The 10,531-nt window shown below is 39.2% G+C and overlaps 1 pseudogene; it reads left to right on the forward strand.

The window, feature by feature from the left end:
• LOC149260603 (protein DETOXIFICATION 36-like) overlaps window positions 1-9,780 on the forward strand; it is a 142,587-nt pseudogene extending 132,807 nt beyond the window's left edge.
• Window positions 9,781-10,531: the final 751 nt, after the last annotated feature.

Genomic DNA, 10,531 nt, shown 5'->3' on the forward strand with positions numbered 1-10,531 from the left:
CAGATACAAGATAAAAGCAGGGTCATGCCATATGATCTGCCTAATGCTTTAGTTGTTTACTAACTATATTCTTTGGGTTTCATAGTTAAACAATTTCTGTAATATATGACTGCCATATACATTATGGTTCGTAATTAAACAATTTCTGTAATATATGACTGCCATATACATTATGCTCCAGATGTTCCCCGCGCTTCATAATATTCCCTTTTGCAGTGTAAGGGTCTCCAATGAACTTGGTGCTGGGAATGCTGAGGCTGCATGCTTTTCAGTTTTTGTTTCGGTCGCTACATCTTCAATTATCAGCATATTCTTTGCAATAGTTTTTCTTCTTTGCAAAAATGTCTTGGGTTATCTCTTCACAAGCAGCCCGACTGTCGCAGAAAGAGTCTCAGAGTTGGTTCCATTTCTTACTGCATCTATCCTTCTTAATGGAATACAGGCAGTGCTGTCAGGTAAGTACTTAACATCTGCCCCTCTGATGATTTTTTTTTATTAATTAACTATTTGTTACATGGTTAATTAAATAACCATGCACATTAGAGGGAAATTATAAAAGGAAATGGAAGCTAACATCTAAACCCATATTTGATCAGGTGTGGCTATAGGATCTGGTTCACAGTACTATGTTGCTAATGTGAACTTAATATCTTGTTATATGGTGGGTTTTCTGCTAGGCATACTCGTATGTTTCAAATTTCAAGTTTGTATTGGGGATAACTGTAAATATTGAGGGTCCCGTGCTATAGATGAATTTAATCATTTGTAATGTTGAATTTTGTAACTATGGTTGGTCTTCATAATATTTTCACTTATATTTGTAAAAGAAAATTTATTTATGGTCTTCATGCTTTCAAGAAAAAGAAAAAAATTTATTTTGTATTCAAAAAGAAAATTATAAGGCTCATCAAGAGCAGGAAAAATGAAAATTTTGGATTTGTATTTTGCCTCCACAAGTGACCAAGTAGGCCTGCCCATGAGATCACTATAAATTGAGCTTATTTGCTCTCCTCCAAAGCTAGATTCGGATCACACATTATATCTCTATTCTGTGTGAAGAAAAAATCAGAAGGAAAGCACTCGCTCTCTCTAGCAATAAAGATAGCCAAATTCTGTAGAAAGCCCAGAGACATATCTCTGAGACATGGTGCAAAATTCTTGAGGTAGAATGTGAATGTCTGAGGCATCAATTTTGTGGAACAATCCGAACTTTGAGGTTGAGACAGAGGTCAAACTTAGGCCTTCTTGAGACCTTGATTTCTGTGCTACATCTCTGTGATTTAGTGCGCATTCTGAGCTGAGACAGAGGACCTGTTTCAGCCCTCTTGGAGTCTTTATCTGTGATATATCTCTTTGTATAGTGCAAGTTCTGAGGCAGACTTGGAGGACATTTTTGACCTTGTTGCAGAGCTTCTGTGGACAGAATTGTGGAGGGCTGATTTGGTGTTTGGTGGTTGGTCATCTTGTTGTATAATTGCTTAATGATGGAATAACGAGTAATAAATATGTGTCTTTGAAAATCAAATCATCAAAAGTAATTATCCATATAGAAGACTATGTAAAAATCAACATAGTAATGGGTAAACACCAGCCATCCTACTTTTTTGAAAAGAAACCCTAAAGACCAATTGCTGTAGGCCAAAAAGCTGAGGTTCCTTGATGATAGAAAACTGTGATTTTGTATACCTCAAGACTGAAGTCTCCTGGTGTTGTCAAATGTCTGATGAAGTACGAAAATCCAATGTATCAGACCTTCAAGCTTATATATATTGCAGATAGGTGGAAGTCTCTATTGTATACAACTGTAAGATCTCAGTAAATCTGGAAGGTGTTCTTTCTTAAAGATATGAAGAACCTCGGGTCCATACCTCAGGACCCTCAAAAGATTCGAGACTGTATCTCAGGAATATGGTCAGCCTACACTCTGATTATGAAGGTTAAAGATGTCTTCCCTTGTATTGAGATTCACTGTCTATAGATTGACTTTATGACCAGAATCTAGAGGAGCGAGTTCTGCTCTATGCGAAGTCAATTCTCTGTGCAATGCCAAAAGATTTCAGATGATTCTCTGAAGCTTAGGGTCAGCCTACACTCTGATTATGAAGCTGAAAGATGTCTTCCCTTGTATTGAGATTCACTGTCTATAGATTGAATTTATGACCAGAATCTAGAGGAGTTCTGCTCTATGCGAAGTCAATTCTCTGTGCAACGCCAAAAGATTTCAGATGATTCTCTGAAGCTTTGTGGTAAAGGGCGAATATGCTTAAAGTAGCATCAACATTGAAGCTTTATTTGAAAGAGTTTTCATACTAAAATGTGAAATGGCCATACGATCTTATGAACAACAGTTATGCATACACCTTCTGATGTGCTGTATGTATTAAGCATCAACATTGAAGCTTTCTTTGAAAGAGTTTTCATACTACAATGTGAAATGGCCATACGATCTTATGAAGAGCAGTTATGAATACACCTTCTGATGTACTGTATGTAAGCCATCTTGATATGTTATGATTATGACCCATGTATAAAGTGTTGAAGGTGTAAGGACTGGTATGTCTTCAAAAACATAGTATTGAACATTTGAAGATAGCAGATGTTGAAAAGATTGATTTTGTGCTAATGACAAGATATGGCTGCCAGTCCTAAAGTTCAATATTCGAAAGCATACCTTGATGGATTGAGTTAGGCACACAAGAGGCCAAGTTCCTTTCCAAAATTGCAGAACTTGTTGAAGTTACTTGGACTGAGGGACCGAATCATGTTGCTAAAGCAGTATACAATGAATTTGTCATATGTCTCTAATCCCGATATCTTTAGGTTGGGATTCTATAGAAGAACGTTGGACTTGCAAGAAGAATCTAGGGTTTGAAAATTGAACATTCTAAGGATTTAGATAACTCAGGTTAGTAAACCCTAGCAAGCAAAAGGGGTTTGGACAAGCAAGCACTAGGGCGCATGGGAAAAACCCTATGATTGGACATTTTTAATAAGAATAGAAATTCTAGATCTTGCAAGGAAGGAATGACAACATGATGATGTAGATGAAGCTGATAAAGTTGCAGATGGAACCAAGAGGTCTAAGGATCAAGAGAGAGCTAATATCAAAAGATAAGATTCTATATCTCTTATTTGATTATTACTATTGTTGTCATTTTACTATTAATTATTCTCTTGTCTTTGAGTTCTCTACTTGGTTGTCTTTGAGTTCTCTACCAAGGTTTTCACAAGCCGATGGAAGAAGTGAAGGAACGAATCAAAGAAAGAGGAGTTTCTCATAATCATGACTTGTGTTGAGAGATATTGTACCTGAACTCGGAGAGAGTGATTAGATCAAAAAGATTGAAGTATGCTTTGATCACGATGTCTACAAGGTCTAGCAATGGGAGATATTGTACCTGAACTCGGAGGGAGTGATCAGATCAAAAAGCTTGAAGTATGCTTTGATCAGGATGTCTACAAGGTCTAGCAATGGAAGGTTCTCCCAGTAAGAGGGAGAGGATTGTGACAAGACATTTGTCCCTATTGTGAGGTACACTTCTATTATCATTGTTTTGAAGATTGCACCAGGTTGATGTAGAGACTATTTTCCTCAATAATTGAGGAGGAAGAAGTGTACATAAGAGCTATCTCAAGCTTGTGAGTAGAATAGTTCATTGATGTCTAGTATATTGAAAGACAACAGTGGTAGAGGGAGCAGATTTAATTACCACAAAAGGGAGTCCAGAAAGCAGTTGTGATCGAGTGAAGGAAACATAAAAGTCTATGGCTGAACCAAGATATGTTGCTCAACATGTGTTTCCAGCATGATACATTTGTTCATGAGCGAGAAATACAATTGCAAACTTAGTTTGGGCAGAGAGTGTTGAAGATAGAAATAATTTTTTGCTTCAATTTGGGCTCCGTTATAATTTTCTTGGATAAGCACGAGGTCATCATCTATTGCACGACGTATGCTAGAGGCTATGTATATTGCAGCTGGATTGGCAAGTTGAGAAGTTGTATGACTTATGAGGCTACTTGTTGGATTATTTATTGATCAGGTGTTAGTGGTGACCAAGATGAGAGGTCAAATCACATATCACTTCATTTGAGACAGGGTGTTGAAGGGATCACGTATCACTTCATTTGAGACGTGGTGTTGAAGGGAGCTATGAAGCTCCAGGACATCTCCACTAATAAGTAGATAGTTGATATTCTTACAATGCCTCTTTCTAGAGGGAAGTATCTCCACTAATAAGTAGATAGTTGATATTCTTACAATGCCTCTTTCTAGAGGGAAGTTTATGTGTTAGTTTTTGTAGCATTGGATGTGTTCTAACCACGAAATTTGGTGGAGAGGCTAGCATACATGTATTCTTCAAAACTAAGAAATTGTTTATGGAAATTCCACCTAAAGACGACTTAATTAAAATAATTGATCATTTTTTAATGTTTCCTAAGTCTAAACTTAGGAAATCTGATTAATTAAAGGGTATTAATTAATTCATGGTGAGAACCTTTTAGACTTAGGAAATCTGATTAATTAAAGGGTATTAATTAATTCATGGTGAGAACCTTCTAGAAAAAGACATGGATCGAGTTTTAGTTAATCTTAGACATCAATTAAGTTTAAATCATGGTCGTTGATGTCTCAACGAGAGATTAAATGAAGAAACTCGATGGGGCTTGGAGAACACACATTGGACACCAGCAGTTCAATTTCACTGGCAGATTGAACTCCAAAGTAGCAGCATTGAGTTGCCAGAGAGAACTAGTGAGCTCAAAGCATTGAGAGAGGGGTAGGGATAGTAAGGTCGGAGGAAGGATTTTCAGTTCCAGTAAGTGCATTGCAGAGAGGTAGTGAGTGCCACAGAGAGACAATGCAGAGCCATGCAGAGGCAATGCAATGCTCAGAGGGAATTTCGTAATTTGTTGGGGAGAAGCAGTGATTCAATGCCAAAAGCCGAAGAGAGTCCAGAGGCCAGAAGGGCCCATCTCCAGATGGAAGTTGGTCAAATAGCGTGAGGGAAGTAGTTCCGAGTTGTGGGACACAGTACTGTGTAGGCTGACGCAGGGACTGCACAGAGGCAGCAGAGAGCAGCTCAACTTGAGCCAAGGTCAGTGTCGGATCGCCAGTGGGAGTGGTATTTTTCTCACTAGATTTATTGTTGGTCACTTCTTTGTACGGATTACTAGATTTGAGCATCCATAGATTTGTACTCAGAATTACTACTGCATAATATTAAAACCCCTAGTTGTTGCACCGGTTTTTCCAAGTTGGGTTTTTCCGGGGACTTAGTCCAAAAATAATTGTGTATTTGTGTGTGTGTGCCTTTATTCTTCTAGCCTTATTTTTTTGCTTCTATGGTATTTTATTTTGTGAAGGTTGTCGTGTATTATTTTCAATATTTACCGTAGAACACAGTAAATAATTTGTTCAATTATTTAACAAATAAAGAAACTAAATCAGTTGTTGTAGTAGGATTTGGGGTTAGCCGAATTTTCACATGGTATCAGAACGCAGATGATCAACCAGAGAGCTTAGTAGCGAAGAAAGGAGTTCTGTTGTTCATTGTGGGTAGCAGATCAAAACCCCAAAAGCAGTGCAGTTCCTTGGCCAGGAGGGTCAATTTTTGAGGAAAAGTTTATTTATCTAAGAGAGTCGATAAAGAATAAATTTTCCAGATCAAAGATTACCAGAGGCAGAGGAAGCAGCAAGATGTATCTTGAGGAGAAGTTGAGATGTATAAGGATGCAGAAAGGGGAATGTATAGACCCCTTCCTCAGTAGGATTCAGGATGTCCGAGACCAACTGTATACAGTGGGGTCAGCACCCCAGCCTACAAAATTGATGTAGTTAGCTCTCAACAACGTTTCTGAAGATTGGTAGGTCTTCATCTAGAGTATTTTGGGTAGAGACAAGTTGTTAGAGTGGGATCAAATGTGGGTTGATTTGCAGCAGGAGATGAGGCTAGATTTGGTGAAGAGCACCATCAGTGGCAACAGTAACAATAGTGGGATGAAGCAAGTGAAGGAAGAGGAAAATGTGGCCCTCGCATCAAAGGTGCAACAGGAGCAGTGCAAGAGGAAGAAAGACCTTTCCAAGGTTAAATGCTTCAAATGTGGTGAGTTTGGCCACTACAACACTCAATGTCCTCTCAGAAACAAGGACAAAGAGGAGAAGCAGGATCAGCAGGCTACATCTACGGAGATCGACAGGTTGTCCTCCAGACTGGAGGAAGAGTTTTCCATGACCACCGATATACCTTCAAGAGTGAGGTGGGGTGATTTGGTTTTGTAGCCCCAGAGAGCTACACGATGGGTAGGATTCTTGAGGTCCACCTCTTGAATCAAAACCTTGCTACTGGAGCCCACAGTATTTCGATTGCAGGATGGATTAGCTGTAGATGATACAGTCAGATGCTAGAGTGACAGATGCAGTACCTAGTAGCAGTCAAATACTAGTAGTGCAGTGCAGAGTTGGTAGCAGTGCAGTTGGCATAGAGCAGAGTTAGCAGCAGCACAGAGGCTTCAGTGAGAGTGCAAAGACTAGCAGCAGTCAAAGACTCGGGAGACAGATGCATCATACTGATCACATTGATTCAGTGTTTTGGATGCTTTTCAGTTGCAGTTGTTGCAGTTGGAGCAACAGTAGATGGAGAGGGAGTTGCATTGCAGATGCAGTGTTGGCAGTAGTTTTGTGTTAGTTTTTGCAGCATCAGATGTGTTCTAGCCACAAAACTTTTTGGAGAGGCTAGAATACATGTATTCTCCAAAACCTATATATCGTTTCTGGAAATTCCAACTAGAGATGACCTAATTAAAATAATTAATATTTTTTTAATGGTACCTAAGTCTAAACTTAGAAAAACTGATTAATTAAAGGGTATTAATCTAAGTTGCACGAAACGGGGAAACGGGTACGAGTTTCCGAAACGGGAAGCGATACGAAACGCGACCTCCCCAAATTTTGGAAATGGGGAAACGCGAATATATATATATATATATATATAGAAAATATTTAAATATATATATATATGTGTGTGTGTGTGTGTGTGTGTGTGTGTGTGTGTGCAATCATAAAGCATAAATGATACATTATAATTTATTACACTTAAACATTAAGATTTAATTTACATCACATTTACTCATGAATGATCACATAATGAAAATAAAACTATCGGAATATCCAAAAGCAACCTTTATTAGATATCCAAATCTCAAAATCAGCCTTTATTTATATTAATATATGAGGTTGCAAGTACAATAAAGACTATAAGGCTGCAAGAGAGAGATCCAAATCAGGATTTTCTGCATCCACATCCCATTCTTTAGAAGGACCACTATTGTATTGGGAGTCTCCTCCTACATAGTCGAACGACCTTAGTGCTCTTGATTAAATACACGTTTCATACCCTAGTACCCTACATGATTTTGATTATTGGGAGTTTCCCTTGCATAGAGGGCTTGGTTCTCTTGATTAAATAGAAGTTCCATACCCTAGTACATGATAAAATCCAATGGAAACATTGCAATCCCCCCAATCCTGAAATCCTGAAAAACAAATAAGTCTGTTGGATTTTGAGTGAGATCTAAAATTCTACTTTCTCCATATGAAATCCAATGAGGGCGAAACCACTCTCAAACATCCTGAGTCATTTCATGGTAATGTTAAAAATTTAAGTAAAAGGATGAAAATGAAAAATAAAAGAGAATATCACTTTTACTTTAAGAATTTAACATTACCATGAACTGCATGTCAACACTAGGGCAAAAAATTCACTTTTATAACTTTAGACACACATCTAGAAAATTAAAAAACAAATTTGAAAAAATAAAATAAAAAAAAAACACAATTCAATTGGGAAACGCGGGCTGTACAGCTGGGAAACGCGTTTCCGACCGTACTGCCACGTTTCCGTTTTGGGAAACGTGGCAGTATGGCCGGAAACGCGTTTCCTGGCCGTACCAAACGCATTTCCGCGTTTCGTCCCAGTTTCCAACCGGAAACGCCCCCCCCACATTTCCTGCAACATAGGTATTAATTAAGTCATGGTGAGAATCTTCTAGAAGAAGACTTAGATCAATTTTTGGTTAATCTTAGCCATCAATTATGTTTTAATCTTGGTCGTTGATGCCTCAACGAGAGATTATAAGAAGAAATTCGATGAGGGTTGGAGAACACACTTGAGAGACAAGGAATTCGATTTTGCTGGTAAATCGATCTCCATAGTAGCCGCAGTCAGTTGTCAGAGGTGATTTAGTGAAGTTGAAGCAGTGAGAGAGGGGTAGGGATAGTTAGGCCAGAAGGATATTTTTCCAGTCTAGTGAGTGCATAGTAGAGAGGTAGTGAGTGCCATAGAGAGGCAACGCAGTGCTTCAGAGGGAGATTTGTATTCAGCTAGGGAGAAGTCAAAATTCAGTGACAGAAGATGGAGTGGGAGCCCGGAGGTCAGGAGGATCGATTTTCCAGATAGTAGTTGATCAGTTAGTGAGAGAGATGTTGGTCTGATTTGTGGGAAGAAAAACGTTGTAGGCTAACGTAGAGGCATCAAGGAGCATCTCATCTTGAGCCAAGGTCAATGTTGGATCATCGGTGGGAGTGAGATTTGTCTCACTAGATCTCATGCCAGTCATTTCTCTATATGGATAGCTAGATTTGAGCTTCCATAGATTTGTACTCAGATTTACTACTGCATAATAATCAAACCCTTAGTTGTTGCACCGGTTTTTCCAAGGACATTGGTCCAAAAATAACAGTGTTATTTGTGTCTGTGTGCATCTATTCATAGATTTGTACCCAGATTTACTATTGCATAATAATAAAACCCTCAGTTGTTGCACGGGTTTTCCCGAGTTGGGTTTCTCCAGGGACATTGGTCCAAAAATAACAATGTTATTTTTGTGTGCGTGCATCTATTCTTCCAACACTATTTTTCTTCCGCAGTTTTATATTTGTGAAGGTTGCAGCATATTAATTTTGATATTTACGTTGAATGCAGTAAATAATTTGTTCAAGTTATTTAATAAATAGAAGAAACTTGATCAGAGCGTAGATAGAAGTCAAAGAGCTCAGTTGCAGAAGGACGGAGGAATTTTGAAACTCTACCTAGGCAACAGTCCGAAACCCTTAGCAGCAGCACAGTTCCTTGGCCAAGAGGGTCAATTTTCGAGGAAAGTTTATTTCTCTGAGAGAGTCGACTGAGAATAAATTTTCCAGATCGAAGATTATCAGAGGCAGAGGGAGTAGAACCAATTTTCCTTGTAGAGCAAATATTTAGCTAGGACGGGGATATTTTGCAGTGGTTTGCTAGTGCAAAATAGCATGAGGAGGGAGAAAGAGCACACAATGAGGGAATTCTTTTCTTAGGGGACTTCTAGTCCAGAAATTCGATTTTTCCTAGCAGAGCAGCAGTAGTTGTGAGCAGATTTGCCCACTCCTGCAAGGAGTGTGTAGAGCCAGTGAGCAGCTGCGCAAAGGAGAAGAGGGGGAATTCAAAATTTTTGCAGAGATGGCATCAATAGGTCTTAAGAGATCAAGATCGATTGGAGGGAGCCTCCAACTATGTGATCTAGAAGGCAAGAATTTCGTGTCTTCTAGATGAATACGATCTTAAAGCTTATATCGATAGCATGGTAGTTGTACCTGCAAATGCGGATTTGCTGAAGGCCTACAAGAAGGAGATGGCGAAAGAAAAGAGATTGATTCTCAATGGGGTTCGAGATCACATGGTGTCTCACATAGCTGCAAAGATACTGTTGAATTTCTACGATCTTGGGTCTAGGACAGAATCTTAAAATCTTTGATGCTACCAAACCAAGAATCTCAACGATACTACTTTGCACAATGGAATATAAAGAAGTCAATCACACATGCACAGAACATAACTTTTTACAATTTTCAACCCAACTTCATTATATTAAACAACATATAATACAACAATCTAGGGCTCCCGTACCAGGGATAATGGCCCTCATACATCCACTAGTACAAGATACAAACTGGGGCTTGGTGTCTGTCCATCGACAACCAATCTACCCTCAACAAGTTACTTTGACTATCTAGATATCACATGCTCTCTTAGCTCCTCTCGGTCGTACCCTATACCTTCCCGATCCTTCAGCTTCTGATCTGCAGCTTCTGCCTCTATCAATGCTCCAAGTCCATCTGGCCACTGAACCTCGGCTATCCAATCTGCTCTCTAGTTGTGCCTAAAGGTCCATCAAGGCCACAAAACATCGAGACTCTTGTCGAGTTGTTCATAGTTCCACTTGTGAACAACTCTCAACTGCCCACTGCTACTCCTCAGCTACTTAGGGACTTCCACCTTCTATGGTCTTCATGTGCTGCTCCGATGAAGACCAACATAGGGCACAGAGGGCTGCCACCTATCACTACAAGATGTCCATCTCCCACAATGAACATGGTCTAGGAGGACTGCCCATCATCTGTTGTAGAAGTCCTTCTCCACACACAAGTCTCGGGCTCCAATCTGCCTTCTAGTAGCCTCTTTTGTCCATCAAAGAGCTACACATAAGGCTGCAATCC

Source organism: Pinus tabuliformis, chromosome 6 (assembly GCF_031772625.1).
Source record: "Pinus tabuliformis cultivar Carrire ecotype Pingquan chromosome 6, CPIR1, whole genome shotgun sequence".
In the NCBI taxonomy this organism is placed as follows: domain Eukaryota; kingdom Viridiplantae; phylum Streptophyta; class Pinopsida; order Pinales; family Pinaceae; genus Pinus; species Pinus tabuliformis.